Raw genomic sequence first — 5,952 nt, 5'->3', positions numbered from 1 at the left:
AGAGAACAGAAGTCGGGATCACTGGCCTCTTTCTCCCGGCCTCTGCCTCCTGGCTTCCTCCTCAAGGTTGCCTCTGCTCGCCTCTCACCAGCTCTCTCTGCTCTGCATTTCTCTTTCTGTCCCGTCTGAGGCTTCCTCTCCCTGAATCCCTCTTCCTCTTCCTTCAGTCCCCTTTCCTCATTCACTGCCCATAAGATGAATTTGATGCGCAGTAGGAATGACTTGGCAGGATTCGGTAAGCCAAAGCTTGTTTATTTAACTACTCGTGGAACTTAACATCTTCCACCCTTCTCTACCAAGTTGAGATCCCCACGTTCAAATTGACCCCAGGGGCTCTGTCTGGATTCTGTTTCAGGTAGGTCGGAGACCTTAAACGCTCGCCCTTCTTGCGTGAGCCCAGGGCAATGAGGGTGTGGATCCGGGCAGGTCCTCGCTCTAGGCTTTTCTGCTTGGCTCTCACTAAGCAGATTTTATTCTTGATATTTGAGTTTACGTCCCCGTAAAATGCAGTCTTCTCTCAAGGAGATGCAGCGAGGTGCATGCCTGGCCCCGAGCGGGGCACCTGGCAGGACACAAAAGTAACGAGATCCCTGGCGTTCTGGGAGTAATAATACCAGCCCTGGCATACTGGGAGGCTGGTTCAGAGAACTTGGCTTCATTTCCACAGAAGAAAACAAGACGCAAAGGATAGCTTTGTGCCCTTGCCCATTCCGCTGAGCAACAGGACACAGTCTCGGCTGAGAGCCAGCCTTGGAAAGGGCGAGAGGCTTGCACGATCAGGCTGGCGTGGTTACAAGGTGCCTCCTCATTAATTTCTTCCGTTGTCACTGTGTGTGAGCATGCGTAGCGTCAGGAAGGAGCGAGCAAGCATTAGGAGCCCTTGACAGAAGCCTCTTTGCCCTCCCAGGTCTGGTGAAGGGTGGGGGAGCCTTGCAGGAAATGAGGACATGATCAAAGGTGGACAATTATGCAAATAGGTAAATGGTTTTGCGAAGAGTTCTTAAAGACATAGGAAATGTTTAAGACGTGAACTCTGTGGCCACAACGGTCCTGGGTGTGTGTGTGTGGGGGGGGGGGGAGGTACGGGGTGTCCAGTGTTGGGATCGCATTTGTCTCTGAGAGTCTGGTGACCTTGTGGGCGGACTGAGCACTGAAAAGCATCCTGGGAGGGCAGTCGGCCCGAAGGAAGAGAGCTGTGCATGGCCAGTGACAAGGGCCTGGAGGAAGGGGTGTGGACCTTTGCTTTGGCCCTGTCCTCGTGGATTTCCATCTGTGTCCTGAGAGTGCCAGCTGGGAACACCCAGGAGAGAGCTTTGCACTCGGAGCTCCATGGGGTGGTGGGTGGGATGGGCCAAGTGCGTTTCCATCCGAGCACAGACGAGAAGGGAGCAGGTGGGCCCCCCTACTTTGCCCTCTCCCGCAGAGGGCTCCGGGAAGAAGGGGCAGGGCGCTTAATGGGACCAGCACTGTCCTGGGGAGTACTGTCCCCCATCTAGGTGGCTTCTGTCCTGAAATAACTGTGGCTGTTATTTTTTGTTTTCTGATGCTTTGACATCTGGGGCCCTTGTGGACCCCGGAAAGACTACGCCTCTCAGGGCTCACCGATTCCCAAAGATGGTCAACACCTGACCCAGAGCTCCTGCTCTTCAAATGCAGAGCGACCAATGCAGAGCTCATCCCAGACCCACCCCCCTAGATCCCTCCCTTGCTCTGGACCACTATCCACCTGCCCTCCCTGCCCAGGGCCAGGTACCGGACAACAAGGGACGTTCTGTCCAACAGGGGACATGCCGTAGGACCCTGAAAGCCTTCGAGCTAGCCAGCCCTCAGCCTGTGTGCCCTGTTTCTGCAGAAACCACAGGAAAGGCTCTTGCCCACGTGTCCTCTTGTTCCATCTCCCTCCCGACCCACCCTGATGCCTCCCTGCGTGCCCCGCCGCCCATGACGCGATGTGCCCCCTTTCTCCCGAAACCCGTCCCATGAGCCCCAAACTCTCCTCTCCCTGGCGGTCATCTCCTGATCTGTTGGCCTTACTGTATCTCAAAGAAGGCCTGGGCCTGGCCCGAGCAGGCGGTGGGAGGGAGCAGAACACATGTGCAGAAGTCAGCAGGGAGCACACACAGATGCTGCCAGAGGGCCGCCCGGCAGGGCTGGGTGATCTTTTCTGCTTCTTTCTACGTACCCATCTTTTCCGAAGGTCAACGGGGAACACGCTGTACTTGGATGATGGGGGGAAGGCTTGGTTCTGTTTCTGCTTGTTTTTCGGGTGGCCTCGGTCTCTGCAGAGGCAAGACGAAACGGCGGGAGGGTGCGTGCTCTGCCGGGACCATCTCTGCCGGCTTTGGTCTCCATGAGAAGCAGCAAACCGGAACCTCTGCCCCCCGGGAGGGGGGCAGGAACCCGCCCCACTGTGCCACCTGCTGATCCGGCCCCCCAGCTGGAGAGACTTTCACTCTAAGTTCAGCGGGAAACCACATGTGTTGCTGGAACAGCCTCACGGCCAAGTCCAGGGATGCTGGTGGGACAGCTGTGTCCAATTAGCAGGGCTGGGCAGGCCCACCCCACACAGCTGCAGGAGAGCAGCCCGCAGGGCTGGAAAGGCAGGGGAGGGAGTGCTGTGCGTTCCCAGGCTTAAAGCATGGGGACGAGGACCAGGATGGGTCCCAGGCAGACCGTCCTCAGCCCCAGGCCGGTGGCTGCGGTGGAAGGCACCCAGCCTTGGCACCGACAGACGGGCAGCCTTGCACGGTGACCCCGACCGGCTGATGGGCCTGGGCGCATCGTTCAACCTCGCCAGGTGTCAGTTTACCACCGGTGCGAGGCGGCTGTGGCGCACGGGTGACATTTTCAGATCCCGACTTGCGCGAAGGTTCCTCCCCCCATCCCCCCCCCCCCCCACACTCCAGGAACGACCGGGCTGCGAGCCCCGTGCCCTCAGTGCAGCACCGAAGGGGAGGAAGAAGACGCGGGCTTAAAGCCTTCTGATTCTTCTTTCCGAACACCGAGGCCTCAGAAAGGGAGAGGATCTGTGGGTATAAACAAAACATGGCTGGTAAAAATGGAGAGGGAGAGTGGGGTCCCTCACCCTGGACAGCTACCCCTGGGCTTTGGGGGGAGGGGGGCGAGGAGGACCAGGAAGAGGAAGAGGAGCACCAAGAGAAAGAAGAAGAGGAGAAAAAAAGGAGGAGGAGGGACAAGAGAGTTTGGGGCCCCCGAGAACCCCTTCTCTCTGACAGTCCAGCCCGGAGCCAGCCAGATCCCAGGCAGAAATGGCAGCCAGCAACCTGGGTGCAGAGGCCAGCATCTGGACCTTGTGTGCAACCTTGGCCTGGAAACCCCTGGCCTGCCTTCCGTGAGGGGCTGGGTGGGCTCGGGAGGCCCCCCTGTGACACACGCACAAAGGGAGCATGTGACGTCGGCACCCGGTGGGCCTGTGCTGGGCTGTCCAGCCCTGTCAGCAGTAGCGATGGAAGAGGCTGACTCTTAGGTAGAATTAACTTAAAATGTTCACGATCTGGTAAGATAAGAGTAGGGTGTCCTTCTGCACACATTAGACTAGAACTTTCCATTCTCCCCCCACCCAGACTCGGGTAAACTCCATTCTACCTTCCGTTTCTATGGAATTGATTATTCGGGGTACCTTGTGCGGGTGTAATTATTGCCGTATTTGTCCTTTTGTGGCCGGCTTACTTCGCTCGGCATAATGTCTTCAAGGTTCTTCCGTGTTGAGGCACGTGTCAGGGTCTCCTTTTTTCTTAAAGCTGAATAATGCCCCACCCAGTGTGTATATCACATTTTGTTCATCCATTCCATTGCTCGATGGGCAATTGGGTCATTTCCACCTTTGGGCTACCGTGAATTACATTGCTGTGAACATGGCTGGACAAATAGCTGTTTGAGCCCCTGCTTTCGATTCTTTTGAATTTTAGGAGTCGAAGTGCTGGATCACATGGAAGGTTTATGTTCACCTTTTCCAGGAACTGCCCAACTGGTTTCCACAGGGGCTGCACCATTTTACATTCCATTAGCAATGCAAGAGGGTTCCATTTTCTCCACATGCTCATCAACAGGTATCATGTATCACTTGTTATTTTTCTTTCTTCCTTTCCCTTCCCTTCCCTTCCCTTCCCTTCCCTTCCCTTCCCTTCCCTCCCCTCCCCTCCTTTCCCTTCCCTTCTTTTTTTTTTTACATAATGGCCATCCTAACAAATGTGAGCGGGTATTTCATTGTGGTTTGATTTGCACTTTCCTAATGGCTAGTGATGTTGAGTATCTTTTCACAGGCTTACTGGAGAAATGTTTGTTCAAGTCCTTCACCCATTTTTAGATTGGGTTGTTTGCTGTTGAGTCCCAAGATTTCTTTATATATTCTGGATAGTAATCCCTTATCAGATACATGATTTCCAAACGTTTTCTCCCATTCTTTGGGCTTTTGTTTCCCTCTCGTGATAGTGTCCTTTGTTGCAAAAGTTTTGAGGAAGTCTTATTTTTATATGTTTTCTTTTGAAGCTTGTGCTTTCTATGTCGTTTCTAAGAAATCATTGCCAAAACCAATGTCATGAAGATTGCCTTCTATGTTCCCTTCTACGAGTGTTATAGTTTTAGGGGTGCCTGGGTGGCTCAGCCAGTTAAGTGTCTGACTCTTGATTTTGGTTCAGGTCATTATCAGTTTGATAATTGAGATGGAACCTCATGTCCGGCTCTGCACTGGTGGCGAGGAGCCTGTTGGGATTTTGGGATTCTCTCTCCCTCTCCCTCTCTCTCTGCCTCTTCCCTGCTCACGCTCTCTCTCTCTGGCTCTCTCTGAAAATAAACTTGAAAAAAAATTTTTAATTTTAATGTTTATTTATTCTTGAGAGAGAGCAAGAGCGAGCGCACACGCATGTGCGTGCATGAGCGGGGGAGGGGCAGAGAGAGAGGGAGACAGAATCTGAAGCAGGCTCCAGGCTCCGAGCTGTCAGCACAGAGCCTGATGCAGGGCTCGAACTCACAGACTGTGAGCTGTGACTGTGAGCTGAAGGGCGCCCCAAACTTGAAAAATTTTTTAGAAAGTGTTTTATAGTTTTGGTGTTCACGTTTAGGTCTTTGACCAAGTTAGAATTATTTGAATGACCTTGGAAACTTTGCTGAGAATCCACTGACCGTATAGGCAAGGGCTTATTTCTGGGCTCTCTGTTCTACTCCATTGGCCTATATGTCTGTCCCTAGGTTAGTGCCATACTGTCTTGCACTTGTTAGAGATTTGCAGTAAGTTTTGCAATCAGGAAGTAGGAGAGCTCCACATTTGTTCTTTTTCTAGATTGTTTGGCTATCTGGGGCTCCTTAAACTTTAACATGAATTGTATCATATTAACAAAATCCTTCATGATGTGTTAACATTTTATCGTCTTTATTTCAGTTGAAACCTCTTCAATTTACCATGGGATGCAGAGAATAAACACATGAGCCCTTGGGCAGCTTGCCACGCATCCTGAGACTTTCTGCAAGGGCCTTGTCCTCCGGATTGAGTGCCTGACCAGACTTCATGCTGAGGCCTTCATTGAGATGCGTAAGGAGGGTGGCTGTAAAGGGGCCCAGAGTGCTTCTAGAAAACAACAATGAACAAACTATGGTGAAGGATGCTTCTCCTTTTCCTGGGAAACTTCACCCAAAGCCATTTTAAATCCTCTACAGCTAACTTATCAATGTGATGGAAAATTCTATTTTATTGTTATTACTATTAATTTTATTTTATTTTGTTTTACCTGTGTGTGTGTGTGTGTGTGTGCGCACGTGCTACAGAGAAGGCAGAGGGAGATTGATTCTTTTTCTTCCCCTAAAGTGGCACAGAAGTGTCTACCTCTCTTCCCTTCAAAGGAGCCACCCCCTTTACCTCCTACTGTAATACATTCAGGGACCTGGCCTCATTATTCCTTCCAAGGAGCTTCAAATTTGATGAATTCCTTCTGAAAC

General features: G+C 52.2%; 1 long non-coding RNA gene across 1 annotated transcript; it reads left to right on the top strand.

The window, feature by feature from the left end:
- Nucleotides 1-811: 811 nt before the first annotated feature.
- LOC131492347 (uncharacterized) lies at nt 812-5,723 on the top strand. Its single transcript, XR_009252021.1, has 3 exons — nt 812-977; nt 3,930-4,070; nt 5,399-5,723. It is a non-coding gene; the product is annotated as an uncharacterized LOC131492347 (long non-coding RNA).
- Nucleotides 5,724-5,952: the final 229 nt, after the last annotated feature.

The sequence above is a fragment of the Neofelis nebulosa genome, chromosome 13 (genome assembly GCF_028018385.1).
Source record: "Neofelis nebulosa isolate mNeoNeb1 chromosome 13, mNeoNeb1.pri, whole genome shotgun sequence".
NCBI classification, from domain to species: domain Eukaryota; kingdom Metazoa; phylum Chordata; class Mammalia; order Carnivora; family Felidae; genus Neofelis; species Neofelis nebulosa.
This window is presented reverse-complemented; position numbering and strand designations above follow the sequence as displayed.